At 37.5% G+C, this 19,000-nt stretch overlaps 1 protein-coding gene across 1 annotated transcript in view; it reads right to left on the bottom strand.

Moving 5' to 3' along the window:
- Window positions 1-15,365: 15,365 nt before the first annotated feature.
- ankrd50 (ankyrin repeat domain 50) overlaps window positions 15,366-19,000 on the bottom strand; it is an 89,228-nt gene continuing 85,593 nt past the window's right edge. The window contains exon 5 of the mRNA XM_028802038.2: window positions 15,366-17,006. The gene's annotated coding sequence lies outside the window, so the exon portion shown is untranslated. The remainder of the gene's footprint in view (window positions 17,007-19,000) is intronic.

A 19,000-nucleotide genomic window follows, 5' to 3' on the forward strand; every position in this document is an offset into this window, starting at 1 on the left:
ACAGGTCAATCATCATCTATTTCAATCTTGGCCATCTTCAGGGTGACGTCAACTTGTTGCAAGTCCTCCTTGATTTGGTTGAGCAGGCACTTTTTTGGACTTCCACATGACTGCTTACCATGTCGGCTAAATAGTACAGCTGTGTTGGCCACTGATCTGTCATGGCTGTAGACTACATGACCATACCATGATAGTTTTGCTCCATGCATCTTCTTATTGATCAGTGCTACATCCATGATTTTACTGACGTCTTCGTTCACGATGTGGTCTAACCAGGTGAGGCCCATTGTATAACCTTAATATCCTATCTACTGACATTTTATAAGTGTTATGAAGACCGAAAGAAGCCATTGTCAAGATCTTGTTACAGAAGAGTATATGAGTAATTGATACATTTGTGCAGTACTTAAACTAAAGTGTTACCAAAAGGCTTTGTACATACTAAACTTACTGTATAGTACATTAATTACAAATATATTTGTTTTAATGTTTTTTAAAGTACAAAATTTCAAAACTCTTGAAGAACATACTGTAATTATTCGAAATGACAATAACTATCTAGTCAACCTTCCAGCTTGGTTCTAAAGTTTATAAAATTTTATTCCACTCCTATGAGAAATCTAATAAGTTCTATAGCTAGGCAGAAAAGTCTATGTGAAGAAAAGTGCACAAGTAAATATATGACATGTCAAAAACTTCCTAGGAACTGTCCAGTATGTGAAGGGTGATTTACAAGGGTATACTGTAATAAAATTTTGAATTACTGAATTTTGTCTCTGTAATTTAAAACGAAATGAAAAGATTAAAAAAACAAAAAAATATAAAGCAATCTTAACCACAATTTCATGCTGAAATTATAGCTGCTCTTACCCAAAGAATCAGGTTACCATTACCTGGGGCCATGAAGTAGACAAGGCTCGTGCTGTATACAAATCCTTTCTTAAACCAAAGTTATTCCAATTCATTTAAATGAATACCGGATGAATTTTTCATTTTCTCATTATTATCAACAAAAGAACTTTATAGTGTGAGTTGGATATAACAAGAAGATGACACATTTCATTATTAACGAAGAGTTAATTTTACACTTTTATAATGTCAGTGTCCATCCCCCCACCCCCACCCCATTTTGCCTTATGCTAAAGTTGTCATTGTCATTGTCTTTGATTTATCACCTCTCATCTACAGTAGATTACATTACAATTGTAATATCACTTATCCTATCCTATATCATAATAAGTGTATAAACTGACTACACAGTCTACATGAAGGTACTTTATTCAGATAAAGCATAATCACGTTACTCCTCAGCTGGCTCAACTTATCACTATTATATGCCACAGTTGTCAACACCTACAGCCTAGAGTACTTATCCAGGCTGTCTGACTTGTATCAAATGATGAGATTTTATGAGACTTCTGTCACTACCATTGTGTTTTGCTGCAAAAGATGTGATTAGATTTGTTTAATTTTGTGGATTGAATTTTACGGAACTCTTTGTAGAGGTCTTTGTCATGAATGCTTTATAATGTTAGACAAGTTGTTATTTTGGGGGTATTAAGTGGATAGGACTGCTAAGCTTTGTTGGGCTGAATTACCTGTTCTCATCTAGACTGTTATAATATTCTAATATTCTAATGTTTAAATATAAATTTGGTTCATTAATTATGATGATTATTAGATGCATTACATATCATTTATTAATTACATTTTGTTTACATCATCATGATGCCATCTTGTTCCCCGTTATTTTTTTATGGAGCCGTCATTTTGTGTAGTGTTTCCAGTGTCATGGCCATATTGTTTTTGACAGTTAGTGCGTTTACTTGCACACTCGTAATTCGCTAAAGGTGAATAACCCGTGTGACAGATAGGGGGGCGCTGTCGTCCTCTTGAACCCTCAGACAATGTGTCAGACACCAGATAAAAAGTCCAATAATTATTTATTTCTAATAATAAAGTGCACAAAGCACCTTCCACTCCACAATACTCCAATACTTCAATAATAATTCAATAATCAATATAATAATAACAAATCCTCCATTCCCAGCAGCTCAGTCACTCTTCCTCCCAACTTGGCTCACTGCTGGGATCTCCCATAGTCCTTTTATAGTCCATGACCTGGAAGTGCTTCTGATCCCCCCAGTCCATGTGATTATTAGCACTTCCGGGTCAGATCAAAACTCTTCTTTTCTTCAGCCCGGAAGTATATCATCTCTTCCGTTCCCATGATTGTGAAGTACTTCCGGGCTATATGGAAAGTACAAGTACCTGGGCCTCCCTGCAGTGTCCCCTGGCGGCCCCCACAGTATGCAGCAGGGCTGTGAAGAAAAACTCCAAGGTCCATGATGCCCTGCTGGAATTCGGGGCACCTCCATGTTGCCGGGAGGTGGGGGTATTGGCCGGAAAGAACGGCCAGCCATATACCACACCCGATTAAGCCAGAAACCTAATTTCTCAATAATCCACGTTTACATGCGCAAGTAATCTTCTGGCGTTCTTCTTTGGTCGTTAATCTGCACAAAAAAAGAGTTAAATGTCAACCTCAGCCAAATAAAAAAATAAGCATGACACCTGTGATAATTTTCTGGTGTTTTACAAAAATGTTTAGTCAAATTGACACTTTATTTATAGATTTTTTTTACCAGATTGCTTGCAGCAAACCCTTTTCAGCTTTGCTGTGCAAATCAGCCATGCCATACATGTGCTTCTTGCCTTACACTCAGTGTTGCTGGAAAAATAACAATGTTGGTATTTTTACTTCAGTGAAATAAGTACTGAGTTAAGTTACTACTACTCTCGAGGTTGTGTTGCTGAGTTTACTACTGTACATTCAGCTCATCAATTGAAATGTAGCTATTTCTGAAATTTTGAGCCAGGAGTAGAAATAACGCAATCACTTGAACATTTGCCTCTGGAGATGTATTTTGTGTACGCTTCTATCCGTGTCTGCTGTGTATGAAGCAAATACAGAGAGAGGTGGCCTTAGGGGTGTGCGGGGCCTAGGGCTGACCAACCCCACGCGGAACCAGTTATGTCAAACCGTATGTGTGGACAGTATAAACTTGCACGTGAATTTAATAAAAATAATGTTAACATACACCAGATTTTCTCATTACAGTATTCAGATAAATTTTTGCAAGATAACATGCAGACTTTATCAAAATATAACGATATAATCTATTAAAAAAGTGCAATTCATAATTCATGACAATACCACAGCAGTGTGAAATGCGATGCGATGTCATGTGGAAATTAGCAGGGCCTCTTCTAGAAAAGTACACAAATTGCAAGTATACTCTGAGTCTCAATATGTGATAAGGGTTCCTCTTAGAAGCATCTCTAATATATATATACTGGAGAATAATCCTCTCAAATGGGACACGCGGACCTCAAAAGCGGTCGCCCCACTTAGCACCCCCAAATGCTGCTCTTGAATACAGACACAGGCCAAAAGAGTGCAATGGATATGCGCGGACTACAAAATCCTCCATGATAACTCAATTAAGTGTTTACATGGCCACATAATCGGATTATTCGTGGAGAAATCTATCACTGTTAATCAGGTTTCTCAGAGACCAATAACCCGATTTTTCTATTTAGAATAATGTTTTACAAGGCATTTTAGAAATCAAATTTCTGTGAATAATCAGGGGCCTCATGTATAAACGGTGCGTACGCACAGAAATGTTGCGTACGAATGTTTCCACGCTCAAATCGCGATGTATAAAACCTAAACTTGGCGTAAAGCCACCCACATTTCCACGGTAACTCATACCTTGGCGTACGCAATTTCTCTGCTCGGTTTTGCAGACTGGCGGCACCCAGCGTCAAAGCAGTGCTACTGTTACTATGTGGTCACCCTTTCTTTCTTAGCTCCACATTTCTGACGCGGCTTTATAAATACACTGAAATTAACTGCATATTGTTTATTAGTGTAATGCATCTGATTGTAATTAACCTGCAGCAATATAATGGTCCAGGGAATAGCCATAGTATTCCAAATACCATAACTGCTTTAGCGTTGTTATGCTCACTGCATCTTGTTCTTCTTTTTGCTGCTCCCGTTAAGGGTTGCCACTGCGGATCATGTTTTTCCATATTACTCTCACTGCACCACTCGGAGTATTTATATCACTGTATCTGAGTGTGAATCACAGCAGCAGCTGATCGGAAAGAGAATTATCGGTATACGGTTTCAAGTACACACTACCTCAACACGGCAAAAAGCGTCAAAGCCTTTCCTGTACGGACCTCGCGTTTCAGAAACAGTTTCATCCCAAGAACTATAAACGCACTCAATCAGTCCATCAAGTGCTCCTTGTAGAACTGTTTGTACTTATAAGTACAATTACCTCACTGTAAACTTACACTACAGTTATAATATTGCACAACCTATGCTACTTTATAAAGTGCGTATGATGACAATATAATTTTTAAGATGAAATGCAGCAAAATATGTTGCTTATAGTATACAGATAAAACTTTAACTTCATTTAAATAATCTGCATTGTTAATAATTAAACACGGTGCCGCAGCATATAGCTAGTTCACGGATAGCTCCTGCCTTGCGCTGTATTATTGCTGGTGCTGATGTGACACTGGAAGGATAGACGGATAGAATAATTAAACATGTACTACGAAGATATTTCAATGTTCCTTAAAAGTTTTGAAGAATCGGCGTTCTAAGCTTACAGATGGCTTAACGTCTATTACAGAGCTGATTGTGTGGCGATTGGGTATTTGGAGAAAGAAAAGTACGTTTGAAAGAGACAGTACTTCTGTAATAAATTATTTCATCGAAGGTTGCACATGGCGCAGCAAGCCTCTTGCGTGAGATATGAACAATCACTGCGCCACCGTGTTCCCATGTTTAATAACATGCTTTCATTGCTATCATCATGAAAATGATATCACGTATACATCTCAGTATTTTAATTATTCAGAGAGCTGTAATAAATCGAATGTAATGGATTCTGTGTCCTGTCGGAGAAAGAGAAAGAACGGAAGCACGTAGTGATTCACACACATAGAGCACATAGAAGATCAAATACAGAACAAAGCATTTAACGTGCTACTTGAGAAACTAGTAAAATAAACGATTTTAAGATGAAGTTTATGATGTTCTACTTTAATGGCAAAATAAACTACGTGATTAAAGTGGAAATTTCGAGATTAAAGTTGACATTTCGTGCTTTTTTCCCACTGTGTGCCAATTTTTTTTTGTCTGTACCCTAATACTGTAAGCTTTCATATGACACTCAGACGCTGGGCTACGAGTCGCCTTTTCACGGCGACTTTGAAATGTGATTTCTTTTTTATTTCAGGTACTGTGCGACTTTGTGAACTTGATCTTTTGAGTTTTTCCGACACTCTGTCACTCGATCAACTTTCTTTTGTTTTCCCCACTAATTTACTGTCATGTGTGCAAATTTGTTGAGCTGTGAGACGTGTTGTGGCTGTTTGCCAATTATGATGACAGTCCAGGAAATCACAATCCTAAAGTTTCATTAGAGTAATAAATAGTATTTGAGACATTCCTTCAAGGTACTTGGAGCGTACATATCATTAGACTTGTGTAGGAGTCAAAAAACAGAAAATGATGGATGCTAGGTGATGGCAAAGGAGGTGTTCTTGTGGAGTGTTTTCCTATGGAGAAAGTGTAGTAATGTGCACAATGGTGTAATTTTGACGTGTGTTTGTGTGGAAAATAGGCAGTAAGTAACATTTTTAAAAAGCTCACTGCGCTCGTCCACAGGGATTTAAAAGAGAGCCATAAAATATCACTGATTTTCCTGGTGTGTTGCAGAATATCCGGCCTTGCACAGCTGTGGAAAAAATGGAGAACTGTGAATGAGGCTTCAGAGAGCAATATCTCTGGTTTTCAACCCCCCACTCCAAAATGTAACCTGCTAAAAGACTTCTGAGATTACAAAATAACTGCAAAATGAATTTTAATATACATTTTGTGAAACAAAACTCAGCTGTATTGCTCATGACTACTCACCATGCAACTGTGATTAAAGATGAGAACCAAGATGGCATCTCATAGCATCCAAGTTTTAAGATAATTAACAAAATGTTAAATTCTAATTTAGTAAAGGGAATAACCTTTAGTTATGTTTTTTCTTTGATTTTGATGCACATTTTTAGTTTCATCTTGAATGCTAGTATTATTAGACTTCCTAGTTTATACCTTCTTGCTCGGTTTTGTGATTCTCCCATTGGTTTTACAATACCTTCTCTGTTCTTTGCCTCATCTTAGTTATTCTTTACTCTTTGGACTAGAATCAGAATATCTTTATTGTCATTGTAACAAATACAACGAAATTAGGTGCAGTCCCTGCGGTGTCAAAATATAAATAATATATAATTAAAAAAGGATAACAAAGTATAAGAAGAAATAAGGTAGATCACAAACATTCAACATAAGGCTTTAATTGCACATGGACACTATTGCACAAGATGTCATCTATTGCACTGCTGCATTGGAGGTGATTAGGTGGCATTTAGTGCTCTAATAGCAACAGAGTAGAAACTGTTATTCAGTCTATTTGTCTTTGTTTTGATGCTCCTATAACTTTTGCCTGATGGCAACAGTTGGAACATGTCATGAGTGGGGTGTGAGGAGTCTTTTAAGATGTTTTCTGCTTTCCTGAGGCAGCGAGAGCTGTGCAGTTCATCCAGAGAGGGTAAAGAGCAGCCGATGATCTGCTGGGCAGTCTTTACGATCCGCTGAAGTATTTTCCTCTGTGCTGTTGTGCAGCTGGAAAACCACACGCAGAGGCAGTAGCACAGGATACTCTCAATAGAGCAGCGATAGAAGGACACCAGCAGTTCTTGGGGGATGTTATTTTTCCTGAGGACTCTCAAGAAATAAAGTCTCTGCTGAGCCTTCTTCGCCAGCTCTGCTGTGTTCACACCCCAGGACAGGTCTTCCATGGTGTGGACTCCCAGGAAGCGAAAGTCTGACACCCTCTCCACACAGTTCCCTCTGATGTAGAGTGGTTTGATGTCCGTTTTCTTTTTCCTGAAGTCCACAACGAGCTCCTTGGTCTTACTTGTGTTCAAAAGCAGGTTGTTGTCAGTGCACCATGCTGTCAGCCGCTCCACTTCGTCCCTGTGGGCGGATTCATCCTCCTCAGAGATGACCACCACCACAGTGGTGTCGTCTGCAAATTTGACAATGGTGTTGCTGTGGTGGGCGGGGGCGCAATCATGTGTGTACAGTATGAAGAGCAGGGAGCTCAGCAAACACCCCTGAGGAGAGCCAATGCTGATGCTGATGGCCGAGGACTAGCCAGTTTTCTCCTTTTCCACAACAATTTTGTTGTGAAGCTTCATCAACTGTAACATCCCTTGCTCTCTCAATTTCTAGAACCATTCTTCTGGCACTGGCAGAATGAACCTACCAGATTTTAATGGGCTACCACTTCTCTAGATGTATCCAGTTTCTCAGATTCTACCATAAGATTTTAATGTTAGGTCATTTCCAGTCTTATCTGTCATTCTTGAATCTACTTATGCTACACTTTTCATTTTAATTAGACTCACAAATTGATAATATATCCCACATTTTTCATAACGTATTGTCATTTTTCTTCCTGTCTGAGGTGACTTGTCATGATCCATCGCTGAAAGGCAATATATTAAATAAAAACTAATTGAGTGATCACTAATAAAAACTCAGTACACAAATTTAGAGACTATATTTGGAGATCACTAATCTGCATCAGATGACTGGAAATACTGTACATGTATACAAAGGACACAAGTGAGATACCAGGCCTTGGTGGAACACACTCCTCAAAGGCAAAATCATATTTGCACTTACAGTACATCAAAAAAACTGGGAGTTGATTAGAGACCTGATTGTGCCTGATGTGATGAAGTCAAAATTTCCAGAGGAAATGTTCTTCTTTGAGGAAACAAACTTTAGAAGGCTGAGGAATATGAGACCAAAAATGTTACAGTACATGTGCAACCCCATCAGACATTTGAATTAATAACTCTAACAGCAACATCAGTTGAGCTGAAGTTTGACACATAAAAAAGCTTTCTCCTTTTAAACTCAAAGTCTCATTGTAGCAATTCTCCAATCTGCTGGGAATAACTTCAGCTGGGTGGCTTGACTCCAAATGTCATTTGGTAAGGAACTAGGAAAAGCCACTTCAGTTTCAATTATTTATTTTGAATAGTCTTTGCTAGAGGAGCCAGCTTCATTAAATGCTGCCACAACCATGTGCTTGGTGTACTAAAATTTTGGAGAATAAATCCAACCGGAACCACACATCAAAGTTCTAACACATGTATACTGTATATGAACATTTAACCTAATTTCCATCAATATCTATTTATTTTATGGAACTTCTAAATTCAAAGTAACCCCTGATTTACTCCCACTACTTAAAATAATGAACAGGAAGGAGACAAATACTGTCAGTTCCCTAGCCACATATCCATTTGCAGCACACCAAGTCCCTGATGCACACAAATAAAATTACCATACCCCTGTCACAAGCAGCTTTCTTTTGGCCATCCATGTCTTGTCTAATTCATAACATTCTAAAATCCACTTAATCAAATCCAATGCACTAAGGCAGCAGCATCACAAGGGAGAACCAACAATGGATGGGACACCAACCCAGTATTCACTTTCACATACACACAAGGTAAGGTAACTTATATGACTTTTGCAATGTGGGAGAAAAACAGTTGTGCCCAAAGAAAAGCCTACACAGAAAATGGACAAGTGTGAATTCAGATCCAGGATGCTGCCTGCACTAATCCCTTACCCACCCTTGTCTAAGCCTGCTTATGATCTCATTAAATGCAAGGCAGGAGTCAACTGCTTAAAGGATGCTATTGCAGGATACACTTATTTTATGATGTGCCAATTTAGTGCCACCCATTAACCTAACTTGTATGGGCAGTACTGGCAGCCATTTTCTACCTATAGTATCGGCATCTATTCTTAGCATACAGGTGAGTACCACAACACTCAAAGCTTTGGGGGATACCTCCTGCTCTTCAGTTGAATTCTATTTTATAGCATCACTTGAACTTTCAAGGGGGATGCCCACCTGCCGTTCATTCTATTGTACCATGCCACTTGTACCACACTGTTCTTCGATCAAATACTAGAGTACCTCCAATAATGTGTTTCAACTTCAACCACAATCTAAATCCACTTAATTGATGTTTGACATTATTTTGCCAGATCCTTCCCTGCCAGCTTTGGGCGACAGTCCATAAAAAGGTACATTCAAGGTCAAAGAGAGTAAGAATACCTGGAGAAGAACTCACCAAACACAAGCATGAGGAGGACATGCAAACTGCCCAGGGTGTGAACCCACATAATGAGGAAACATCAGTATTCAATGCACCACTTTGTCACCCACATCTAAAATTTCCATTGTTCTTCTTATTTTTAATCTATGCTATTAACTACTTGGTTGGCAGATTGGCACGGTTTTAGTGCTGCTTGGAGATTAAGTGCATCTCGTGGACAGAGCTGCTGCTTGTGTAGGATTTGTTCATTTTCTCTTTTTTTAAATATTACTCTAATTTTCTTCCCAAATCCCAGAAATGTGAAGATTATGTACATTGGTAATAATAAATTAGCCCACTTCCCCTTCTGAGTGAGTGTGTGGGTTTATGCCCTGCAGTGAACTGTCATCCACTCTAGTGTCAGATATTTCTTTGCAAACAACAGTACACATAGCCCAGTCAACCCTAAATTAGATTAAACGGATAGATGGACTACTTAATTTTTCTTTTTAATCTAATGTTTTCATCCTTTTTTCAATTTTGTTTGTTATTTGTTAGGGAGCAGAAAAGTCATCTTTGTTTTGGAATGTAAGGACATCCCCATAGCAACCCAGCTAATTTATGATAACTTGTTCTTCCTTTGATACCAAGGAATTTGCCTTAAAAATATGTTTCTTATTCATTGTAAACCAAATACATTTAGGAAAGTCTTTAATTTGCCGGTGGTTTAGTATTCCACATGTGTTAATGTGCAATAAAAAGACAAGCCAACAGTCTGTTGTTCGATGCACACACTGATATGAATTGAAGACTACATGAACCTCCAACAGCATTTAGTAGCTGAAATCTTTATCTATTTGTAGTCATTATAGAAAGAACAGGAAGAAGGCTAAGGCCTTAGGCACAGTTCACATGTGTATGCAAACTGAGCAACACTTGCAGAAATTAATTGTTTTAACTTTAGTACTAGGGTGTTGTACCGTGTTAGCCATTATGAATGTAGAGAAAAGCCAAGCAAAATGACACCTTTTATTGGCTAACTAGAAAGATTACAATATGCAAGCTTTCGAGGCAACTCAGGCCCCTTCTTCAGGCAAGATGTAATCTCTTGTTTTAACTTAAAACTCAAGAGTTCTGATGCTCCCAGTCATTTTAAAAGGAGACAAGTCATGACAGCATAGAAATGCATTCATCTCCTGAATGGTCTCTGTGTATCAATGGCGATGCAGTGGCTACTGCTGCTGCTGCCTCATGGCTCTAGGAGACTGAATTGTAATTCCAGCCTCATTAAAATTTTGATGGATTTTACATATTCACCCCTTGTTAGTAGAGTTTTTATGCATGTTATGTTCACTAGTCCAATAGTGTGAATGTGCTCTTTGACGGACTAATAGTGAGCCCCCTTTTTAAATCTAATTAATTTAATACTAATTTCAATACAGTTTGGGAAATTCTGAAGATGAAGTGACATAAATCTATGTAAGGCGGGAACAGTAGCCAGATTTGAAAACAATTTGTGATCAATGTGACATATGCCTATCTGACATAAATAACTAATTACAAATGAGCTAAAGTTTTTATGATGGATGCTCAGTTTTTTGGTGGTGGAGATATCTATACATACATATACACATACACATATGAGTTTATTCTTGTATTGTCTTCATATTATTGCTATTTTTTCATATCGTTACTTTTGAAATGTCGCACTCCGTCGGGCTTCCATGTGAGCCTCCTGGAGCTCTTGGTTGCTCCTGTTTCTTAATAGTGCTCAGCAGGAGCGGCCCCTCTGTCCCGTTCTTGAAAGTCTGACTGCTTCCCCTCACATATTGCACCATCTCCACCCTGTTTCTGCCCTTTAACCTTCATTCCTTCCTTTTTCTCTGTCTTTATTATTTTTGTTAATCACTATCAGGCTCCTTTTATACTGCCCGAATGGGTGCAGGTGCTATCCTGAATAAGGCACCTGACCGACCCACTTGCATTTTGACGATCAGCCAAGCACCTCAATTCAACCCCTGCATGCTCCAGGACTCTATTATTTATTTTAAAATCATGCTTTGCCACAGACCTCTTATCACTGACCCTCAACAAAGGTATCCTACAGGTTACCTAAATCCGCTGTTGTACTTCTTGTTCATCTACAGTATGACTGTGTGGTCACATGCAGCTCCAACTCCATCATTAAAATGGCTAAAACCACCAGCATGGGCCTAATCACAAACAATGGGAAGACATATCACAGAGAAGAAATCTACCAAAGTGGTGTCAGTATAACAGTTTTACTCTTAATGTTAGCAAAACCAAGGGGATAGGGAAATCAGAAGGCATACAACATTCCAGTTTACACTGACAGGAAAATTGGAACAACACATAATAGCTGTAGTCAGGAAGGGTCACAATGTTTTTCCTTCCTCAATTAGCTGTGGAATGCTTGGATGACTACATCTGTGCTCACTGTCTTCAACAGATGCACAATGGAGGCATGTGACATACTGGTAAGGAACCTGCTCAGCACAGGCCTGCAAAACACTAAAGAGAGTGGTGAAGTTGGCCTGGACTATTACTAGCACACGGCTCCCTTCTGCTCAAGATGTAACAAATTCTGCCTTAGAAGGGTAAATGGCATTTTTAAAGACCACGGCCCAGCCATCCTACACATTCACCTGTCTTTTACCCAGTGTTCTGACAGAATGTAAAAGACCATTAACACTCTCATCAGTAGAGAGAATTTACATCCAAAGGCTGGCCAATAGCCACTAATAGTGATAAATGCTCGTTTTTGGATATTCAATATCACAGAAGTGCAGTCAACCAGGTACAGTAGCTGCTCTGCACTAGATGTTGAATGTAATCTTCTGCACATCCACAACATAACAGAAGGGAGGACAGAAGCTGAGAAGGTAACTCAAAGTTTACAGGTGTTGTCTTCTGTATCTGGCCGAACTTTATACATTAATAAGCCTGAACTGATTGTTCCTGGGAAACGTGATACATTATCCATTTGAAATATTCCTGTTAAAGAGAATTTTAATAATCCTGGATTTCCAAAGACTTCAATATTACAAATAATCTAGTTTTTTTTTCCTCTTATACGATTGTTTGAGAAAAAACTTGTTGTTAAGAGACCGCTCTTTAAGTAGCTGAATATTTTATATACATGTGAGGGTCTTATCTAGACTAAATTATGATTCACTTATTTTGGACCAACCTCACTTATTAGAAGAATCAGCTGTAGAGACATTTTAATTTCATTTGGAGTTATCTCTCTTAAAAGTGGTATCATTTGTCATCCACAGGAAAAAGGAGGCTCAAATACTTTAGACTTTAAAATTGGCAAAGCTACTTTTAAAATGAAATAGATTCAAAATTATTTGAAAAATAAGCATATCTACTGTATAATAAAACACTAAGCTGTGTGTGTCTAGTGCTTCTGAGCAATCTGATTGGTCAGTTTGGCTTCAATTAAGCGACAGAGGAAGTGCGAGTGAGAGACAAAACGAGGGGAGTAAAGGCGTAGGTGGCACACTGAGAGTGTCGTCAAAGATGGGAAGCACAAGGTGATTCTGATGGGCAGGGCTCCAAGTTATGATGTATTTCTGTCTTAATAATGAAGCAATCCAAACAAAATAAAGATCACAGTATTCCTGGATAAATGGACAAACTTATTTGTGAATTAACTGGATCACCATGAAATCAGTGAAAGTTATTTTCAGGAAGATGGGGCAACCCATGGCACAAATTGAACTGTTTTTTGGCAATCGGGTCATTTCAAAGGGACTATGGCCACCTCATTCCCCAGACATGTCACCTTCAGATTTCTTCCTTTGGGAACTGATGAAAGGAAAAGTGTACAAGAACAAGCCTCGTACGCTGGAACAATTACAGCGAAACAGTAAATTGCTGCCATCATTCCTGCAACGCTTGTGGATGCCTTTGCCAGTATGGAGTTCCATGTCGATCTGTGTGTGCAAGAAGGCGGCCATCATTTTCAACACTGAATGTGACTGGATTGTTTACACATATATCAAGGTATGCATTGTATTTATTTTGTTTGTATATCTTCATTATTACGAATGTAACACATCATAACTCGGGTCCCTACCCATTAGCATCTCCCTGTACAAAAGTGGACAGGAGGCAAAACATTTGCCTTGAAAATAATGACAGAGTGAGAAGCAGGCTTTACAGGAGTGTGGTTGAGAGAGGAAATGCTAGTGAAGAGACGTTAACACACGCAAATACAGGGGAAAGGTGCAGGTAGGGCAAGAGATTACCAAAGTTTTTTAATGATTCTATTCCCTGTCTCTGACAGGTTCAATGTCTAGTGGAATATAAGTTCCTAATCTATTTTTAAAAAGGCATTGGTAGAGAATTTCTGCTTAAGTGCAACTTTGGCACTGGAAAAAGTCCTTTGAATCTTAAGCAGGTTCTCCTTACATGGTCACCTATGTATAAGCATAACTTTTCCCTTACAGATCTACTATTATGAACAGTAGATAAATTAGAAATAAAACTGTTTTTAGAAAATTGAGTTTAAAATTACAATTTGGGTTAAACAAACACTAAATGATAATGGTGATTTATAGAATTGGAGTTTATTAGCAATTATAACATTCATGTTCATCTTCATCATTATTGTACAGTAATAAATGCAAATCCTAGGGAAATATGGACTCTTCTGAGAAGTCGTAGTGAATATCCAATTGAAACATTTGAAGAATTTACAGCTTGCTGTAAACCACAGGGAAAAGATACTTTTGAGTTATGGATGTAATAATCATTTTTTTTTAAGTCTTTATTGCAAGATGAGCACATTTTTGCTATTACAATATATCGGAATTCCTTATTTGGGAAACAGCTTGATTGGAAAAAATGTGTACAACACCCAAAAATATTGTATAACTAATAAATTTAAGGAGGTCATATATAATACATCAAATGTATCATGCGAAGACTGTAGCTGTCCATTGATTTAAAATTAAAACAGATGATAAATGCAATTTTTGTAAAAAAAAAAAAAAAAATCTGGATAGAGTTATAAACTTAACATTAAAAAAGAGACTAATGTGGATATCGGTTTTCAAGAAATAGCTATCATGTTAAACCATACTGAAAATAAAAAAAAAATTTTTTATTTGTAATTAACTTTATTATACTGGCACATTTTCATATACACAAAATGAAGTGGTCTTAGATAAACCCTGTGTTTTTATATTTTAAAATGGATATAAAAATGTATGGGCGGCACGGTGGCGCAGTGGGTAGCGCTGCTGCCTCGCAGTTGGGAGACCTGGGTTCACTTCCCGGGTCCTCCCTGCATGGAGTTTGCATGTTCTCCCCGTGTCTGCGTGGGTTTCCTCCGGGCGCTCCGGTTTCCTCCCACAGTCCAAAGACATGCAGGTTAGGTGGATTGGCGATTCTAAATTGGCCCTAGTGTGTGCTTGGTGTGTCCTGTGGTGGGTTGGCACCCTGCCCGGGATTGTTTCCTGCCTTGTGCCCTGTGTTGGCTGGGATTGGCTCCAGCAGACCCCCGTGACCCTGTGTTCAGATTCAGCGGGTTGGAAAATGGATGGATAAAAAAAAGCAATGCAGACTCTATCCCTATTTAAATCATTTAAACTTTTTTCATAAATGGTATTAGTGTGTACCCCTGACAATTTGGACCTGTGATATGGGGGTCCTGTTTATATTGTATTTTTTTATTGTTGTTAATAAAAAAGCAAAAAAGAATCAAAATAAGGGGGTCGAAAACAGATTCACAGCACATCTCCACTAAGGTGTGCATTCATTTTGATGGAATAAATAAAGATTTATGTTACAGGGTGTATAGACTCTTATTTTTGACTCTGTAGCACTTTGTGATTGCTAAAATATAAAGTGCAATACAAATAAAATGTATTATTATTACAAATACACGTTTTCTAAATTGATTATTTGGTGGTGTGTGACTGTTGTTCAAAGCTGGGCTTTTAGGCAAAACTGATTTCAAACAGAAAACTGACACTAGTAAGGTAAACAAATATTATTGAATTTTATGTTCTAAATTACATATTGTATAGAAAAAAACATTGAAGGTATAGTTTCAGACAAGCTGCATGGAGAAAAGCAAATATATTTATTAAGCATTTTAATATACAGAAGGTTTTTTTCAGTTCCATATAATACAACAAATAGAAAAAAATGAAATGTCAAATTTAATGTACATTTCAAGCTATTTACAAACAAAATGGTGTAAATGAACAGACATTTGCATAGAAAAAAAATAATGACAAATTAAAAAAAAAAAAAAGTGGGCTCAAGGGATGAAAAAATAAGAGAAATTCAAAAACCGGGGCTTTGGGCTTTAATTCACATCTTCTTTTTGCTGTAAAACAGAAGTAGGAATGCTAACCTACTTTTTCTTCCTTCTTGAAGTAACAGCTCTGGACACACCATTCATGGGTCACTTGCAGATGAAGAAATATTTAAATTGCTGTTGTCATTTCCCCAAATCGAAAAAGGACAAATTAATAAAAAATATCCACTAGAAACAGTGAAAAGCTCTTTAATTTGCTTTTCAGTAAAAAAAAAAATCATCTATGAAACCAAATTTCAGGGGTTCTAAAATGAAATCTCAGGAGAGATTAATAAAATCAAATAAAATGTGCTTTTATTTATTTTTAAATACTGACTTCCAGAGACCTGAAAGAGTTTTCAGCATCAGGCTTAGCTGAAATTGGTTGCTGTTGATATGTCTAGACCCTCTTTTTTTTTTTTTTTAGCACTGTTTCAAATAAAATCCAGGTTATCCAAAATAGCACAACATTCCCGAAGACACTCCCTGCATTATGAAAAACTGATTTGCCATGATATCCCAAGTAGAGCTTCATCTATACATTACATTTATATGCTAAATTCCACTCCACAGAACCTTAAGGTGAAATGATTTGTACATGAATTTGGCTCTTCCTCAACTTACATGTCCCACAGGGACAAATGAAATGCATTTGTTCTCTGAGTTTTCAGATACCCCACAGAGGTTCAAATAATACTATGGTGTTCAAAGAAATCGGAAAAAGAAGTTATCATCAATACTAGCCAATGAATGTCTGTAGCCATTCTGTTTTTTACCACACTATGGCATGGGATTAGATCAAATGACTGTGGCCTGTTTCAAAATAATTACCAGTAGATCTGATGATTATTAGATTGTAAGATGCCAGCTTGAATAATACAACAGTATGCAAGGACTGCAATACATGTATATCCCGTGGTATTAAGTAAATAATATAACATTATGCTGTATTGGTCATTCTGATGATTTTTTTTTTTTTTTTTTTTTTTAAGATACACAAATAACCTGCAGCAAAGAAATTACAGATTAAACAATGTAGCACACATTTAGCATTGCAAATCCCATGACCACATGGCTTTATTCCAACAGTATTACTGTTGACAGAGATCTATTTTATGAAAAGTGCATAATATGCTTTTTAAATACATGATACATTAAATAAAATTAAAATGTGTGCAGGGTTAAAACTGAAAAGGCCATCACAAACATAGGCACACTGCAGTATCAGTCTGTGTAAATCAGTGAGTAGCAAACACATTCTTCTCCAGGAGCTTGTATAAGGTTTTTAAAGCTTCCACGTTTAATTTTTGGGAACAAAAAGTATTTTCTATGACCAAGACATTCCTTTATTTTTCTTAGTTTTCAGCAAAGCTTGTATGAAGGATACCATTCTGAACATCTGGAATAAAAACAAACAGCTGTTAATACACAATACATGCAGGCTCTCCTTAGCAAATCACAGTTTTAATATACCAAGGTCTGTAGCACTGAGAATACATCTTAAAAGTACGACACTGGAATCCTGCTATTTTTAAGAATTCTTTCAAAGAGCACTGCATGTTGGAGTCACAACTTTAACTAATACTTAAATGATAAAAATAGGAAGGACTGGTCTAGTATTTCAAAGCAGTCTTGAAATACACGTAGGCTGGATCATATTGCATGAAATTATTATGAAGCCTAGAAATCTGCAACTTTGAACGGTGTCCAAGCAGCAAAACAAATTATAAAAAGTTCAGAACAGGACACAAGATTACAAGGTGTAAAATATACAGTGCCATCCATGAGTGCCAGGATTGTGAACAGAAAAGTGCCATGTCTTTCATAAACATAAGCAACTATGATTTAAAATGGGGGAAAAAATGAAAACTGTGCTGAATAATAACTTTTATATCTGGATACTGCTGTCCATATATTATATAATAATTCAGAATTACACTACAGGATGTGTTCTATGCTAGAACATGTTAAGATCATCTGTCCAAATACAGTTCTGATAAAAAGTATTCACCCACTTATAAGTTTTCATATTTTATTGTTTTAAAAACATTAAAGTACAGTGGATGATTAATTGTAATTAATTAACAGAGATCTGCTTTCACTTTGACATTAAAGAGACTTTTTATGTTGAGTAGTGGCAATAAAGCCACATTAAATCCACTGTGATTCAAAGTTGTAACATAATAAAATGTGAAAACTATTTATAGGCCATGTACCTCTGCTGACCTAAAACAGGATGGAAGTCAGTATTACATTTCTGTACTTCTTAGTAGTCTGCTGCTTAGACACTTTACACAACAGTACTGACAAATGTACATTTCCAGGTGTAATAAGAGGTTTTCTGGTCTCTTATGTTCCTGAGTGATTGTTATTAATTAAAGCAACCTGCTCAGCCACCAGACTGAACCCTATAGTCAAATAATTTAGTACTGTTGCTCTGTTTAGCCTCGCATCTCACGTTCTTAAGAGTCTGCAGTTTGTTGATAATGTCCTTTCCTTTTCTTTTACACTCCGCGATGATCTTTGCTTAGGCCGTGTCACATTATGTAACTTTTTGTTGTGATGTATGTTAGATTTGCCAACTGCAGTTACTGATCTTGTTGCTGCACCATGTCAAATTACACAACTGAAAAATCACAGCCCATATTACATTTACTGACCAAACACCAATCATTCAGTGCTTTCCTGCTGCCTGAAATCTAAAAATCGTCCAGAAAATGTGCTGCCTGATGGTGCGAGAACTGTACGAAGGGTTACTAGCAGTGGTGAGATCAGCAGCAGTCTCTGTCCCCAATTCTGTTATGGTAGGTAAAATACAAGACATTAGATAAGCAAGTTTTGCTTATAGTCCACAGCCCTCATGCTACCTTATAAAGCCGGTACTGTACTAATGGTTAGGAGCTGCAGTGTGTTCAGCTGCAGTCTCACCCCCTTTTGTTCCAGAAAACACAAGGCATCAGACAGATGGGCTAACTTTCTATTTGTCAGGTTTACAATATGCATGTTTATTACTCCTCACTGCTGCATCATATGCATTGTACTTCCAGATAAGTGTTCATTGGTTGTCAGCTCTCCTGCATACATAAGCCAAGCCCTCCAACTAATGACAAAGTCAAACTTTTTTGAAATTTTATCATGATGAGTCACCAATCAATAGGAAGGAGTTTCTCGGTATGTTACATTAGGTGATCAGCTTCACGGATACATGCTACTTTCTGTCTCTGACTTGCTACGATTATATAAATGAAGGCTACAACAGAAAATCGCTGGAAAAATCGCGCAATCTGGCATGGGCTTTAGACAACGCTTCTTTTCTGATCTGTAATGTTTACTGAAGCTCTGCCAGTTTCACATTCACTTTGAGACATCTTACAAAGTGTTAAAACACAAAGT

Source organism: Erpetoichthys calabaricus, chromosome 5, assembly GCF_900747795.2.
Source record: "Erpetoichthys calabaricus chromosome 5, fErpCal1.3, whole genome shotgun sequence".
In the NCBI taxonomy this organism is placed as follows: Eukaryota; Metazoa; Chordata; class Cladistia; order Polypteriformes; family Polypteridae; genus Erpetoichthys; species Erpetoichthys calabaricus.